Raw genomic sequence first — 17696 nt, 5'->3', positions numbered from 1 at the left:
TCCTCAGAGCCAGCCGTCCGCTGGCCCGGGGCCCTTCTGGGGCATGCCTGGTAGGTGACACAGATGTCCTCCCCTGATTCCCCGCCCACCCCAGGACGGCACCCCATCTACTCAGGCAGGTATCTCTTACCTGTCAGTATCCCCTGTCTATGCCCTTCTCTCATTAGAGCCCTCCAGTAGCATCCTGTTACCCTTAGAGTCGAGCCTGCCTGCTAACCAGGCCTTGTATAGTAAGTCCTATAGCCCTGGGCACACTCCTTCCAAAACTCACAGCCCTGGGCTTGCCTTTTCTGCATGTACCGACTATCTGTGTAAAGTCTCTTGCCTACGCAGGCCTTTGGGCTCCGGGTTCAGGTCCATGGTAGATCCTCCAGCCCCTCGTGCTGTGGGCTGTCCCCAGATCCTCCTGGACCAACGCACCAAGCCTTTGTGTATCTGCCATGGTGTGGAGTCTAGCTGTAGACCCCCCCACTTGTTAGGATTCTTTTCTTTTGTTTGGTGCTAGTGGGGACTGGACCCAGGGCCTTGTGTACACTAGGCAAGCCCTCTACCACTGAGCTACATCCCCAGCCCTTTTTGTTTTGAGACAAAACCTTGCGAAGTTGCTGAGGCTGGCCTCCTGCCCCAGCCTTCCAAGTAACTGGGATTGCAGGCATGAGCCGTTGTGCCCTGCAGTTGTTAAGATTCTTTTGTGCATATGTGAGCTACTGGGGAATGAACCCAGGGCCATTCTACCTCTGAGTTCCACCCCCAGCCCATTTCATTTCTTTGTTTTTTTTTAAACAGGGTCTTGCTAAGTTGCTAAGGCTATTCTCCAACCTGAGCTCTTCCTGTGTCAGTCTCCCAAGTACTGGGATACAGGTGTGCGCCACTGTGCCCAGTTAGCTGCTAAGATTCTTTTTCTCACCCGGCCACAGAATTCTCCTGGCCTTGGAACCGACTGCCTGCATGATGCACAGTGCCAGCCTGTTTTCACGGCACAGCACCCAGAGAGCGGACATCGTGTATCACCTAGGCCTCGAGGCCCGAGCACATCGATGTCTTGGCATAAGCACAGCCCACCCATGACACGGTGGTCAGGATGTTCCAGCCCAGGCTCGGCATCTGCACTGGGGTTTCTGGCTCATGCGGTGCAGAGATTTACTGACGGAGCTCAGCTCCAAAGAGCAGTGCTTCTTAGGAGCACAGGCTCTGGAGTCAGACAACCCAGGGCCCAGTCAGGCTTTCTCTCAGAAGCTGTGCGGCTCTGGGCAGGTGAATGAAGCGCTCTGAGCTGCAGATATCACCTACGGGGACAGGGCAGCACCTGCTTCCGGGGCATGTGTGCTGGCACTTGACACAGTGCTGGCATACAGGAAGCACCCTAGAAACCCTGGCCCTGAGGAGAGAGGGGACAGGAACTGAAGGGGCACTTTCAGCTAGTGTGTGTGTGTGTGTGTGTGTGTGTGTGTGTGTGTGTGTGTGTTTGTGATCCTGGGGATGGAACCCAGGGGCATTCTACCTCCAAGCCTCAGGTCCAGCCCATTTTTTATTCTTTATTTTGAAACAGGGGCTCACTAAGTTGCAGAGAGCCTCACTAAATAGCTGAGGCTGGCTTTGGACCTGAGATCCTCCTGTCTCAGCCTCCCGAGTACTGGGATTACAAGTGTGCACCAGCAGCCTGGCTCCACCAAAATGTCTTCTACTGTAAAACCAAATTCTAGCCGGGCGTGGTGGGCACACTTGTAATCCCCACACTTGGGAGTCTGAGACAGGAGGATCGCGCAGGTTCGAAGCCAGCCTCAGCTGGCTTAAGAGACCCTGTTTCCAAATAAAATATAAAATAGGTCTGGGAGTGTAGACCAGGGGTAGAAGGCCCCTGGGTTCCATCCCCAGTACCACCGAAGGGGGGGGGGGAATCTAATGATTGGAGGTAACATTAAGAAAACTTATCTGCTTCAAAATTTTAGGTCTCCCGATGAAACTGATGTGCCTAATGACTCCCAGCAGAAAGGTAAAGGCGTGAAGCAGGGAGCTGTGGCGCCTGTCCCCTGGTCCATCAGCCTCTGCTGAGCAGAACTCCCGGGACAAGGGTAGGGCTCCCGCACGGTCTCAGCCAGCCCATGCAGCAACCGCGTTTAGAAGCCAGGAAGGACGAAGGGGAGGAAGGAAGGAAGGAAGGAAGGAAGACATTTGCTTGGAAAGAGAAGAGTATTCAACTTGACTAGGGTAAATTTCAGACAATTGACTTGATTTTCAGAAAATTGACTTGGTAATTTCCAGAAAATTGATTTGCAAACACAGAAAACTTCTCATAATGACAAGTGAACTGGAGCGGGAGGGCGGGGCTGCTGGTAGGAGCCGGCCGGAGAGCCACGCAGAAGGCGCAGGACGCGCCACCCAGAAAAGCGCGGCTCTGAGCGCGGCTCCGCGGGCGCCCGCGCTGAGGGCAAAGGAAGTCAACAGCAGAAGTGCGCGCTAACACGACACAAATTAAAAAGAGCAGCAAAACATCTCTTTGCAAAACGCGCACCGAGTTTCAGAACCCAAACCGCTTCTAGTATGGTTCCTATTTGGCTACTGCAACTTTAGAGATGTGGCTTAGTCACAGAAAGGGGAGTAATCAGGCAAAACAGACCATTTCCAATTCCAAAAGGGCAGAGAGAAAAACCGACTTCTGTTATTACTGAAAGGAGCGCATTCAAACCAAAACGAAGAGCTAAAACGCCTAGTGCTCGCCCACAGTCCAGTGAACGCCGCCGCCTCAGTGTGTAAGCCCCACACGGCAGTCAAATTGGGCTTCAAGCCACCTGTAGCTAATGAAAAGTCTGGAGTCAAGGTCCTCTGCGGAGATGGCCCTAAGCACAGGCCTCCACCCACAAGCAAATCGGCACAGGTCCAGTGAAGGGCAGAGCAGTGCTCCCGGAGTGCTTCTCGGGGTCACTGGCTTGTGATGGCCACTTGAATAAGAACTGCCCAGCAGCATCAGGAGGGATGGGGGCGTCACCCTTACAGCTCACTTTCAAACACCACCCTGAGCCGGGCGTGGCGGCCCAGGCCTGTAATCCAGTGCTTGGGAGGCTGAGACAGGAGGATTACAGTTTCGCAGCCAGCTTCGGCAACGTAGCGAGGCCCTCTGCAACTTAGGGAGGCTGTTTCAAAATAAAAAATAAAATAAAATAGGGCTTTAGGTGTAGCTCCAAGGTGGAATGGTCCTGGGTTCAATCCCCAGGACCACAAAAAATAAAAATTAAAAACCACCCTGGCCAAGCATGGCGGCACACACCTGTGATCCCAGGACTTGGGAGGCAGTCAGAAGGATCTCAGGTACAAGGACAGGCTCGGCAATGTAGCGAGACTCTCTGCAACCTAGGAAGACCCTGATTTAAAACAGAAATAAAAAGGGCTGGGGGTGGATGCAGGGATGCAGCAAGGGTCGCTCAGAGGTAGACTGCCCCTGGGTTCAACCCCGTACTGCAAAAATAAACAAGCCAAACAGCTCAGCGTCCTGGTGCCTGGCTGTTACCAGTCGGGTTCGTCACGAAGCAACAGGAGGCAGGCAGCTGCAGCTGCGAGTCCTCAGCCTGCCACGCAGGGCCAGCCTCTCCCTCAGCGCACGCCCAGGCGGCGGTCTCAGCCAGAGGGACGCGCCGGCCTGGGCCCTCGTCCAGTCGCATCTGGGCCTCGGGAAGCTCCAGGGCCTCGAGGGCCCCGTGGCTTTGCTCTTCAACTCAACGGTGTGGATCGCACACTCCTTCCAGTTACACAGGGAGGCGGGAGGGGAGCCGTCCGCTGGAGGAGCTCAACACTCCCGGCCAGTCTCCAGGCCGGTCTCCAGGCCCCGCAGAGCCCTGGGCTCTGAGCCCTCACAGCTCCACCTGACGGCGGCCCAGGGCCAGGCCGCGGGTCGAAGGTGATGGCTGCAGCTGCGTTTGGGTTTGTATCAGGACCCGCGCAACGCCCCAGGACACGTGCCTCTCTTCACGGAGTGGCGGATGCCGATCGCACGTCGCTTCCACCCTTGCTCACCTGGTCAGAGACCCTCCCCGTGATGCTGCAGGCCTGCTGGGCCAGGCTTTGTCTTCTGAGGTGTGTTAACACAGTCAATTACGGTCTGAAAATATTAAATGGAAAATTCCAGAAATAAACAATACTGGGGAATGAACCGAGGGCCATTCTTCCGCTGAGCTACACCCCCGGCCCTATTTTTATTTTATATTTTTAAAACAGGCCCTCACTAAGTTGCTGAGCGTCTCTGTAAGTTGCAGAGGCTATTCCTGAACCTGCGATCCTCCTGTCTCAGCCTCCCAAGTACTGGGATTACGGGGTGCGCCACCACGCCCGGCCAGTTGGTAAGTCTGAAAGCACACACCATCCTGAGCCGTGAGGGGATCGTGCTCACTGCTGGGGCGTGGCCGCCCCTTTCTCCGGAGCACCCACGCTGCACAAGCACACGCTCCCCTCCCGTGAGCCTCGGCACCTTCTCGGTTAACAGGCCCATCCTGGCGCCCAGGCTGTGTTCAGACAGCCCCAAAGTGCAAACGCGCACAGCTGGCACTTCAAATATGCCAGAGGGGCCTTGATGCGCTTCCTAAGTTGATAAGGGAAAAACATGTGCTGAGGTCACTAAGCCTTACGGCCGGAATAACCTTTCCACCCCTGAAACCGTGAAGGAGGAGAAAGAACTTCATGCTACCTACTCCTGTGGTTGCTCCTCACGCAGCAGCCGTTATGGCCACGGTGTGTGGGAATGCTTGGCTAAGCTGCTGAGGCGGCCTCAAACCTGTGGTCCTCCCGTCCCGGCCTCCCAAGTACTGGGGCTTTAGGCATGTGCCACCATGCGCTGCTTAGCACTTAGCTAAGAGGGAAAGGCATTAACATGTCTCTGTGTGTATACACAGGACTCTGTAACAGCAAAGTTTCAGGCATCCGCCTGGAACTGGCCCTGGTGACAAAGGGGCGCTACGATGCGATCACGCACGGGCACGAGGGTGAGCGACTGCTGCCACACTGTGTCCTCAGCACCCGGCTCTTGGGGAGGCCTCTGTCACACTGAGTATAACTGGGGTTTTTGGAGAACATGCCTTTGGCTTGATTAGAACCTGACAATGTGCTCACGGAACCATTAATACTATGTGGTCACGACTGAGTTTGTTAGTTCACTTATTGTGAATTAGGTTTAACCAAAAACTCTGAGACCAGATTTCATTTATTATAAGACTATGAGCTCTGTCAGAGGACTCCTAGAAAAGTCAGCAACCTAGCAAGACTGTCTCAGAATAAAAAAATAAAAAGGGCTGGAGTATATATATATCAGAGGTAGAATGCCTCTGGGTTCAACCCCCAGTACCAAAACAAAAAAACAAAAACCCCACAAATAATAATTCCGAGAAATATAACCAGAAAGGGGCTAAAAGTTGAGTGTAAGAACCAAGAGGGGCGTGGTGGCACACACCTCGGATCCCAGGACTTGGGCAGCCGAGACAGGAGGATCGCAGGTTCAAGGCTAGCCTCTGCAACTTAGTGACACCCTGTGTCAAAATAAGATAGAGCTAACGGTGTAGTCAGAAGTAGAACCCCCCTGGGCTCAAGGCCCAGTATACAGAAAGAAAGAAAGAAAGAAAGAAAGAAAGAAAGAAAGAAAGAAAGAAAGAAAGAAGGAAAGAAAAACAAAAGACATAATGAAGTAGGGAAGGAGCTGGGCCCAGCAGCCCACCCCTTTCCAACCTTATCAATCCTTCCCCAGCCCTGGAGAAGCTCACTTTTTTTTTGGTGCTGGGGATGGGGCCTACCAACGCCAGGCAAGCGCTAACCACTGAGTGACATACCACCCCTGGGCTGACCGCCTTCGGGCTCCTGGAATACCGCCCTGCCATGTCTGTCTGACATCCCGTTCAGGATTCCTCCCAGACCCTTGGCAGCACGGCACGGGGCCTGTGGCAGGCACTCCCTGGCACTGCTCACCTGGCCAAGAAAGGCTGGACTCTCATGCCACCGCCAGCTCTCGTGAGGAGCTTGGGTTCCGGGACACCCTGTCAGCACGCACCCCAGGAAGGCTGGGACACCAGCTGCTCTGGTCCACAATGGTCATCTTCAGATGAGTCCCTACAACCACACAGCCACCTGACAGCACCGCACAGCCGACACCACGCCACCAGCGGTCATCGGTCGCTGGCCGGGCACCAACAAGTGACACTTAGAGCCCCATGGCCGGTCCAGCCAGCTGCTTATCAACAACTCCACTCTGGCTTCCAGAGAAAACAACCGCACATGTAATGTGTTCCAAGGCGAGCGCCTCCCCTCCTTTCTCCTGCCCCCATTTCGGTGAGCAGGCACCCCTGCGCTGCCAGTCTTCCTCAAGCCCCTCTTACAAAGCTCCCCACAACCGGCCGCCGGGGGTCGGAGCCCTGCAGGTTCTGGCCTGGCCCTCTGCAGTAGCCTGCTGACCAGCTCCCCTCAGGAGCCCCGCACCCCGCCATGGCTCAGCTGGCCCTCGGGACCCGCCCCACCACCTTACCTGGAAGGGGGCGGGGAGAAATAAGCCAGAGGCACACAGGGAGGGGAGGAGCGGCCCAGCTTTAATCTAAGCCCTCCTGAACACGTCAAAAGGCCCAGCACAAGCTCAGTCAGTGAGCGCACACGCTCTGCCGGCTTACGTGGTGTATTGTGTGTGTGTGGTACTGGGGATGGAACCCTGGGGCATTCTACCTTCAAGCTACACCCCCAGCCCCATTTCTTACTCTTTATTTTGAAACCGGGTCTCACTGAGTCACAAAGGGCCTCACTAAATAGCTGAGGCTGGCCACAAACCGCGATCCTCTGGTCTCAGCCTCCCGAGTGCTGGGATGACAAGTGTGCGCCACATACCTAGCTCATACACAGTGTATTCTGAGATTGATCCAAAGAAGTCAAGAGAAAGATACTGTTAAAAGCCCAGTGAGCCGGGCGTGGTGGCGCACGCTTGTAATCCCCGCGCTTGGGAGGCTGAGACAGGAGGATCACACAGGTTTGAAGCCAGAGCACTGGCTTGAGACCCTGTTTCCAAATTTAAAAATACACACACACACACACACACACACACACACACACACGGTCTGGGAGTGTAGCCCGGAGATAGAAGGGTTTCCAGGAACCCCAGTACCACCAAAAAAAGAAAAAGGAAGAAAAAAAGAAAGAAAAAGGGCCATAGCCAGGCATAGTGACGCACGCCTGTGATCCCAGTACTTGGGAAGCTAAGACAGGAGGATCTCAGGTTCGAGGCCAGCCTAAGTAACTTAGCGAGCCTCTCAGTCACTCAGTGAGACCCTGTTTCAAAATAAAAAATAAAAAAGTACAGAAAGTGTAGCTTAGCAGTAGAATGCCTCTAGGTTTAATTCCCAATACAAAATAAATAAATAAGGGAGGGGGGGCCATGCCCCCGATGCGCGTCTCACTCGGGACGGCCCACATCCCTGCAGTGTACGGTCCTCACTTTCCTCAATCTCTGTCTTTGGCTGGAGCTGAAGTTCCTTCCCATCATGGAAGCTGAGGGTCTAGGGCGGCTGCGTCCCTCCTGCGCGCCCCTCGCCTCCCTGGGCACACCTCCTCCTCACCATCTCCAGCTGTTTGTTCTCTTGCCCAGCCGCTGGCCCCTTGGGTTTTCGAATAGGCCGGAGCCTCCCTGCACCCTAACTGGGAAAACCACCCTCCAACACGCGCCTGGCTCGCCCTGCTGCTTCTCGGTCCTCGCCCAAATGCTCTCCCACTAGAGACATTCCTTGACCACTCCGCTTACATTGTAATGGTGTGGGCCTCTACTCCCAGCACTTGGGGGCTGAAGGAGGGCCAGCCTCAGCAACTTGGTGAGGCCCTCAGCACTTTAGTCAGACCCTAAATTGCTGAGGCTGGCCTCGAACCTGCAATTCTCCAGTCTCAGCTTCTCACACAGGGATTGCCCAGCTCAAGGGGCTTGCCGCTGTCATGCGGCGGGGCTTTGGAGAAGGGGTGGCCACGAAAAGTACACACCAGCTGTCTTTGCGTGTGGCACGGAATTCCTGAGTTAGTTGGACTGAGTGAGCGTTTACTCCCTTCTAAACGAGATGCACGGTTAAGCCAGGCGTGGAGGTGTGTGCCTGTAAGACTTGTGAGGCTGAGACGGGGATCGCAGGTCTGGGGCCAGCCTCAGCAACCCAGAGAAGTCTTCCACAACTTCGTGAGACCCTGTTTCAAAATGAAAAATAAGCCGGGCGTGGTGGCGCACGCTTGTAATCCCCGCGCTTGGGAGGCGGAGACAGGAGGATCGCGCACGTTCGAAGCCAGCCGCGCTGGCGTAAGAGACCCTGTTTCAAAAATATAAAATAGGTCTGGGAGTGTAGCCCGGAGGTAGAAGGGCTTCCAGGAACCCCAGTACCACCAAAAAAAAAAAAAAAAAAAAAAAGAAAAATAAAATAGGGCTGGGGGTGCAGCTCGGAGGTAGAATGACCCTGGGTTCCATCCCTGTACCAATAAATAAATAAATAAATAAGGCAGAGATAAAGAAAACCCAGCTTCCATTCTCAAGGAAGTCACAGGGTGGTAAGAAAGGGAAAAAATCACAAAAAACTAAAATATAAGGCAGAATATGATCTGTGCCCTAAGATGAAACCAACCTAGGGCGAACTTCCCTTTTCCCAATCCCTCCTGGGTGCACAGATGCCAGGGCCTCCCCGTCCCCGCCTGTGGCTTTGCCTTTGCGCATGACAGGAGGCCTGGAGCCTGGGCCCGCAGAGCGGTCGCAGGGGCGGGGGAAGGTGCAGCCCAGAGTGAGGCGCTGGCAAACTCTGGCCACCTCAGTGTCTGGGAGGCACTCGGAGCATCGTGCCCGAGGGCACAGACAGCGAGCAGCTTCAGAAACAGGCCTGGGTACCCAACGCAGCACACGGCCAGGTCAGTGCCGGGTTCCAGGCTCATGGGGAACCCCCAGGAGTTGCCAGGGAAGAGATGATCAACAAGGGGGGCTTGGCGAGAGGAGGGCCAGCGTGAGGGGCGGGCTGGGGAGCGGGCCTCTCCTCAACCAGTGCGTTAATGCCAGTCAGAGGCTGAGGCAGGACTGCAGGCGCAAGGCCAGCCTCTGCGGGCGTAGCTCAGGTACAGTGCCCTGGCTGAGCCCCCGGGGCCGCGCACAGAGGCTGGTGAGGGAGACGGGGAGAGGCCCCCGCGGGGAGGCAGCAGGCTTCAAGAGGTGACGGGCTCCGGGTGGGTGAGAGGAGGGATCGCGGGGGTGGGTGCGTGCTGGGACTGGAAGGGGCTCACTGCACCCCGTCCTGCACAGCGAGGGCCGACAGGGGAGGGTTCCGGGGAGCAGGAGGCGGAGAGGAGCTAGGACACTGGAACTGAGAACAGGAAGAGACGGCTCGGTACGACGCGAGGATTAACCAGGGCCTTGTGGATGAGAGGGGCGGGGTGAGGCGTAGTGAGGTGCTTTAGGTGAGATCACTGGGGGAGGACTGGGAGCTCCAATGACCTCCATCTGGGTAAAGAGAGGTAATAAGGTTAATTGGGTTCTGTCCATACCACCCCAAAATATGAGGATTTTCTTGTTCTTTCTTGTGTGTTACTAGGAATTGAACCCAGGGGCGATGGTTCTCTACCTCTGAGCTACATCTCCGGCCTTATTTTCTTTTTGATTTATCTTTATTTTATTGTGGTACTGGGAATTGAACCCAGGGGTGTTCTACCTCTGAGCTATGCCCCAGCCCTATTTTATTTTTTATTTTCAAGCAGGGTCTCGCCAAGTTTCTGAGGTCTGAGCTTCCAAGGCTGGCTTTAAACTTGTGACCCTCCAGTCTCAGCCTCCTAAGTACTGGGATTACAGGTGGGCACACCACGCCCGGCTCCTTTTTCCTTTTGAAACAGGTTCTCGCTTAACTACTGAGGGCCTCACTACCTCGTTGTTGCCAGGCAACTACTTAGTGACTGTCAAATTGCTGAGGTTGGCCTCGAACTTTGGATCCTCCTGTCTCAGCCTCCCAAGTACTGGGATTACCGGCCGCGCCACCACGCCCAGCAAAACATGGCAATCTGAGAAAGTAACAGAGGAAGACGTCAAGCTTCACTTCTCCCCTGAAGCAGAGCATGAGGCCTGCAGGTGACAAGCCCTCCCTATGCCCAAAGAAAAGGAGCCGCAGGGGAGAGAGGAGCCTGAGCACGCAGCTCGTCATCACCGCGCTGTGCTCTGGGCCCACCCACCAAACCAAGACAAAATGGACACTTCCCCTTCTCCTTGGGGCCGCTGCTTACCGAAGGCCCCTGTGCCACGCGCAAGTCCTATTACACCAGCTCGTGTGGTCTTCTCTGGCTCACCTGTCCTGCCAGAGGGGCCCCGCTTATGAACCGAGGAAAGCATTTCCCCTTCTGCACAGGGTGTGGGGGTCTCGGGATACAGGGTCAAAGTCAGGACGCACAGGACGAGAAAGGCCCCAAGCAGGAGGCAAAGGCAGCAGCACCCTTGGGAGTCCTGGAATGAGCTGATGTTGAGTTTAAGAACCACTAGAAAGTAAGGCGCATGGGGTCGAGGTTGATGTGGAACCAGGTAGATTGGGGGTAAGAGACACAATAGGGCAAGTGGGTTTTAAAACGATGGGTTCCTCACCGGGCGTGGTGGGCACGCTTGTCATCCCAGCATTCGGGAGGCTGAGACCGGAGGATCGTGGTTCGCGGACAGCCTCAGCTACTTAGTGAGGCCCTCTGCGGCTCAGTGAGACTCTGTCTCAAAATAAATAATAAAAAATAGGGCAGGGGGTGTAGCTCGGAGGTTGAATGCCCCTGGGTTCCATCTCCAGACCCGCAAAAAAAAAAAAAAAAAATAAATAAATAAAATAAATAAAATAAATAAAATAAAACTATGGGTTCAATTCCCAGCTCTGCTAGTAGCTATGTGAATTTTATTTATTTATTTTTTTGATGGTACTGGGGATGGAACCCAGGGGCCTTCTACCTCTGGGCTACACTCCCAGACCTATTTTATATATATATATATATATATATTATTTGGAAACAGGGTCTCTTAAACCAGCCGAGGCTGGCTTTGAACCTGTGCGATCCTCCTGTCAGCCTCCCAAGGGCGCGGGGATGACAAGTGTGCACCACCACGCCCAGCTAGGTATGTGAATTTTAGCTGTACTTATTTACCCACCCCCAGCAAAGGGGGAAATAGGGGAAATGGCAGTGGATATAATAATCACCACCTTTTTTTGGTATTGAGGATAGACCCCAGGGACATTCTATCTCTGAGCTACACCTTCATCCCTAATTTCCTTCTTTCTATCTATCTATCTATCTATCTACCTTAATCTATCTATCTATGGTCCTGGGGATGGAACCCAGTGGCATTCTACCTCCCAGCTACATCCCCAGCCCTATTTTTTATTCTTTATTTGAGACAGGGTCTCACCGAGTTGCAAAGGGCCTAAGTAGCTGAGGCTGGCTGCAGACGGCGATCCTCTCGTCTCAGCCTCCCAAATGTGGGTATTATAAGCATGCGCCACTACATCTGGGCTATATTTTTATTTTGAAACAGGATCTCACTAAATTGCACCTTGAACCTATGATCCACCTGTCTCAGCCTCCCAAATACGGGGATTACAGGCATGTGCCACCACCGGGCCTGGCTAATAATTACTTCTTAGGCTCACTGAAAAGTAAACATAATTTACAAATACAAAGCTTGGCACACAGTAGGTGCTCAGTAACCTCATCGTTTCTACAGCGGTTTAAGGTGAGAAGCCAGAGACCTGAGGGTGATCCCTGCAGTGCTGAGAAAGGGGGGGGGGGATTCCAAGATGTCAGTAACAGTACAACGTATGGACCACAAGTCGGCTGAGCCCTCTGCAACCCGGACAGAGTAAGGCCTGTAGGAGATCAAGTATCAGCAGGAGGGGAGCTGATGCAGGGCGCCTTATGACTGTGTATGTTACCTTGGGCACTGCTAACGGGTGAGGGTTCCCGCTGGCTAAATGGTATGCCAAAAGTCCCCTGGCTGGTTGGCCGGAGCTCAGCTGGAACCCAGGTGTATGAGGTCGGTGCCCCAAGCCAAAGCCCTCTGCTTCGTGAACAAGTGCACTCACAGGGGAGGAGCGCAGACAACTGAGCACACGTGGAGAGGGCATGGGAAAGACTGGGAAGCACGCGGGCCCTGGGGTGAGGTTACCACGCTGCGCTGCCAGGGTGGGGACGATTGGAAACGATTACTATCTTGACCGGGCGTTGCAGAATTTCCCGGCTGGAAGGAAACTTGAGGTCCTCGACTCCAGCCTCACCATCCCAGGGCGGAGAAACCGAGGGCAGGACGTCTCCCGATTCCCAAAGCACCACGGGGGCCGAGCTGAGACTCGAACCTGGGACCTCACACTCCATCCAGATTCTCCGCCGCCACCAACGCCTGACGCTTCGCATTTGCCCCAGCACCGGGGCGGGGCCGGGGTCCTGGTGAGTCGTGGTGTGCTGGTGGACACTGGAGGCGGGGTGCAGAGAGGGGTGCCGCCGGGGGTCGGGAGGCTACAGGACGAGACCCTGCGGGTGGCGTGGACGGAGTGGGTGGGACGCTGTGTCGGCGAGTCGCCAGGCTGGTCTGGGGGAGCCCCGGCGTGTGCGGGAGGACCGGGCGGTCGGGGGCGCCCTGGGGCTCCAGGGCCTCAGGGCGGGGCGCCGCTGGCCGGAGCCGCGGCCGGGCCAGCGGTCAGTGGGGGGACCCCGGCCCGGCCCGGGGCGAGCCGGCCAGCGGCGCGGTCAGGGTGCGTCTGGGTCTCGGGCGCGACGGACGGCAGCCCGGCCGCCGTCCCGGGCCCCGCGCCGCCCGCTCCCCGCAGCCACCGACCTGACAGCGCCGGGCGCCGCCGGCCCGCCATGCCCGGCCCGCCGCCGCGCCCGCGCCCGCGCCCGCGCCCCGCTTGCCTCGCGCCGGTCCAGGTGCCGGGCCGCCCGTCCTCGGCTGTCGGCCGCCGCTCCGGGCGCCGGCGCCCGCATGGGAGTCCGGGGCGCTCCGCCCGCCAACCCCGGTGCCGGGGCCCCTGGCGCCCGGCGGCCGGTCCCGACCCGAGCCCGGAGCCGGAGCCCCGCCCCGCGCGACGCGCGGCGATGACGTCACCGCGCCGCGCCCGCCCGCCCGCCGCCGGGCGCCATGGCAACGCGGCGCCGCACGTGCGCGGAGCCCGCGCATGCGCCGCGGTGGAGGGATGTCTGAGGGGTGCTGCGGGTGGAACCCAGGGGTGTTTTGCCCCGGAGCTGCACCCCAGCCCGGTTTCTTTTTATTTCTTTCTTTTTTGCAGCACTGGGGATGGAACCCAGGGGCACTCTACCTCCGAGTTATACCCCAGCCGTGTGTGTGTGTGTGTGTGTGTGTGTGTGTGTGTGTGTGTGTGTGACTAAGTTGCTGAAGCTGGCCACGAACCTGGATCCTCCTGTCTCAGCCTCCCAAGCGCGGAGATTACAAGCGTGCGCCACCACGCCCGGCTTTGCATTTAATACTCTTAAGTTGTGAGAAGTGACATGCAAAGCCTGTCGGGCCTGCTATGTCAAACTCTGATGTGCAACTTTTGGCAACAAATCAGAGTCATGTCTAAAAATAAAAATAAACAATAATTTTATTAGACTCATGATCAAGCTTTATCTTTTATGAAAAAATATATTTGCTAAGAAATAGAGTGCTAAAAAGCTAGCAAACAATTTCATTTTGGGGCAGTAGAAGGCAGAATATAGTAAACATTTTTTTAGATGAAATAAGAGGAGGCCTGATTGTTATGGGAATATATATAAATTATATATATATGTTCTTTTTGCTATACTCGTCCTGTAGCCCCTGGGATGAAACCCAGGGACATTCTACCTCCGAGCTACACCCCCATTCAGTCGTAGCCCTATTTTTTATTCTTTATTTTGAAACAGGGTCTCACTGAGTTGCAAAGGGCCTAAGTAGCTGAGGCTGTCCATGAATCACGATCCTCCTGTCTCAGCCTCCCGAGTGCTGGGATTACAAGCGTGCGCCACCACGCGCGGTCCCTCAGCTCTTTTAAAATTTTTATTTTGAGACAGGGTCTTGCTAAGTTGCCCAGGCTGGCCTTGAACTTGGGACCTTCCTGCCTCAGTCTCTGGAGTCACCAGGTCTATAACGGTACACCACTGCTACCAGAGGGAGGCAATTCCTGATACTACTTTTAGAGATAGGAAAAAGGATAAGCTTTTTTTTTTTTTTGGGGGGGGGCGGGTCTGAAGGTGGAACCCAGGGGTATTCTACACCCCCTGCCCTATTCTTTTTATTCTTTATTTTGAAACTGGGTCTCACTGAGTTGCAGAGGGCCTAAGTAGCTGAGGCTGTCCGCGAACCACGATCCTCTGGTCTCAGCCTTCTGAATGCTGGGAAGGGATAAGCTTTTTTGAGTTCTAAAATCATTACAAAGTGGGGCGTGGTGGCACAGGCTTGTAATCCCAGCATTTGGGAAGCTGAGACTGGAGGATCACGGTTCGCGGACAGCCTCAGCTACTTATTGAGGCCCTCTGCGACTCAGTGAGACCCGGTTTCAAATTAAAACGAGTAAAAGATAGGGCAGGGGGTGTGTCTTGGAGGTTGAGTGCCCCTGGGTTCCATCCCCAGACCCGCAAATTAAAATAAAATCACTACGAATAAGATGGGTCACCAGAAAATAGGGCCAAGTCTTATCTGGAGGTCAGAAGACACTCTTCATGCGTCTCAGTGCTTTTGAGACGGTTCAACACTTTCCTCCCGCTCTACGATAAGCTATTGAGATAGAGGAGAAGATGCCAGGCTGAGGAGTTTCATTTAGTATTTTAATAATAATAAAAAAGACAATACAAAACCCAAACATCTCTTTTTACAAGTTCAGATACATATTTCCCCCAAGTGCAAAATACTCTATGAACTGCGTCACTTGTGGTCTATTGCTGGTTGCGCAGGGGAGGCCCGCTATATCGGCAGAGGCGGATATAAATACAATATTTTGAGATTTCTTCTGCATTAAAAAAAAAAGCCTCCCATATGGTAATGATTATTCTTCAATTCACACAGAACAAAGTTTTTAGTTTGTCCACACTGGTACAGTCTGTGTTGTCCAGATAAGCTGGTAACAGACGTGGGGTCTTTATTCCCTCAATGGCTGTCTTCTTAGAGGCTCCTAGTCCACGTAACGGCCCAAGGCCCAGCGCTACCTTTGAGACTGTCGAATCTGAAGGTGTCGCTGGTGTGGCAACCACTGTTTTCTATGCGCAAGAAAGGGACCAGGCGGGTTAGCAGTTTCTGCTTCTAGCCATCCTCCTCGGTCAGCTCTCCCAGTGGAGGGCTGCCTCTTGAGGGTTAGCAGCAAATACAAATGTCCCAGTGCTCTAGAATGTTTTCTGACCTATCGAGATATGATCACTAACCGTCTACTGCGTCACCTCGGACAGAAGAGAACACTGCTCAGAAAGTCTCATTCTGGCCGAGGGCCAGGACCGCGTTACTCAACTTCCAGCAACAATCTCAAGCCTCCGCCACCTCACAACGACCAGTTCCTGAGGAAGGTCAAGGTGGTCGGGCTGGACGTCAAGCCTTTGGGGATGCCCGGGCCTGGGGTGCGCGGCCCCAAGCCCTGAGCCGCTTTCCCTCGACTCTGAGAATTCGCCCAGGCTTAGGGACCGGCCTGATGGGTGGGGGGTGCAGGGCTGCTGAGGACGGGGGGCTTTCTGATACATGTCACTGGGTGCCTGGGGCCCCTGGGAACAGCTTCCCACAGTCGACTTCCCACAGTCGACGCTCAGAGCAGGGCAGGTTCAGCACCAGAAGAATGAGGTCCCTCATCCCGCAGGCAGGCCTGGTCAGCTCATGAAGGACCCCTGTGCACCCACTTCCCACGCCCTTCCACTGGTAACAACCTTTTCTGTCTGACACGTAAACCCCAGAGTCCCAGCGTGTCGGCTCCCCGTTCAGTCCACTCAATCCCGAGTCTGATGTACCAGGGCGAATTTCCTGTCATGGCTCAGGAGCCTGGATTCTGAATCCCCTGAGCCTGACCTAACTAAACCTAGGCGATAGCAGATCCCCACCTGCTTAACATCTGCTCTTAACATCCGCTAAGAAGCCCAGCTGTCTACTCTGCATAACACGGAACTCATTCGCAGGTCCTGTGTTTCCCCGTACATGGTGGAATAAAAGACTGGAGGAGGTGTGTCTGTGTGGAGAGATGGTGTGATGGGAAAGAGGGAGCGGCCTGGCTCCCCGGGGCTGGGCCCTGAAGGTTTGAGCTGGGAACACCTTCGCTGCCTGGCTTCCCAGAACTGCAGCGTGGCCGGAGGAGAGGACTCCGTAGGTTATCCCTGCTGCTGGTAGAGAATTAGGTGGGCAACGTCGATTCAGGCAGCTTTTGCCATACTTTCTGGGAGCCGCAGACATTCCTACTAAACGATGACCCCATAGATGCAGCTTTTCAGTGGCCCCTTTGCCCCGGAGGAGCCAAGGCAGTGGAGCCTCTGTCCCTGGGGCCCGTGTGTTGGCTAGTTGACGTCGGGCCTGCGCTGTGCCTCTGGCTCGCCAAGGTAAGGCTGCCAGCTTCCTGTTTACTGCTGCGTCCCCCGGGGGAGCGGTAGCCTGCGACAGTCACCTAGACGACTTGAGGAGGTAACCGGTAGCTCTGGACCGATGATGATGCCATCCTGGGAAATAACTTTGCAGGCAGCAGCTGGGTTAAGGGTAGAGCGTGCAGGCTCTGGGCTCGGGCGTGGACGTGATTCTTCTTTTGAAAGAAAACAGTAGTTTTGATAGTTGGGCTTGAAGTCAGTTCTGAAGAGGGAAGTGGTTAGGGTCAGGCTAACGCTGGCCCCCTCTCCGGCCTCCTCAGGCCGTCCTCTCCCTGGCTCCTGTGGCCTTGGCTCTGGCCGCGGGAGCCCGGGTCAGCCCATCCTTGGGGTCTGCACACCAGGGGAGAACATGATGAAGACAGGGAAAAGATGGAGGTTTTCCCTCCCTGGGGTAGAGAACCGCTGGCCAATCCCATTAGCCTCTGCAATCCGAGGTCCACCCCGAATCCATGGAGGCGTAGGCACAGCAGGATTGGTTCAGCAGCCAGGCCCCCTCCTTCCTGCTCCAGCAAGGCCCCAGAACGACCGTCCTGCACATCAGCTCCCTCCGAGCCACAGCCTGGCTCAGCCCGGCCGAGTCCCCAGAGGCCTGGCCGGCCACTGGTGGGACGGACGCAGAACTGAGACTCCACGTGGAACACACAATGCTCTGGGCTGCTATAAATTGGGGTGCCCTAACATCGGAAATAGAAACAAAACCAGAAGACAAAACCCCTCCCCTCTAGACAACATGGAACAATTGCACTTATAGCCGCGGACGGGCTGGCCGAGCACATGATCCTCTAGTGGCCCGCGGCCTGAGGCCCGAGGTAGGCGGCTCCAGGCTGGCTGCAGAGCGGGTCCTCTGTGGGGCACCCGCCAGCCACCTGGGGCTGCAAGGAAAGAGGACTGCGGGGCGAGGCGCAGGCTGGCCTGGGTCAGCAGCTGGGCTCCGTGAGGACAGGCGGCACTTGGGAAGGGCGGGGATGGGGGAATGAAAGGACTTGGCATTGGAGGCCGGCTTCCAGCGGGTCTGCGGCCCAGTCCCCTTAGGGGGTCCAGGTTCCTTCTGCTGTCTTTGACGACGCTCTCGGACCTGCTTCCGGTCCTGCAGCGCTAAACATACAGTCTTTGTCTTAGGGAGCCAGAGCCACAAC

Source organism: Muscardinus avellanarius (genome assembly GCF_963383645.1).
Source record: "Muscardinus avellanarius genome assembly, chromosome: 14".
NCBI classification, from domain to species: Eukaryota; Metazoa; Chordata; class Mammalia; order Rodentia; family Gliridae; genus Muscardinus; species Muscardinus avellanarius.
This window is presented reverse-complemented; position numbering follows the sequence as displayed.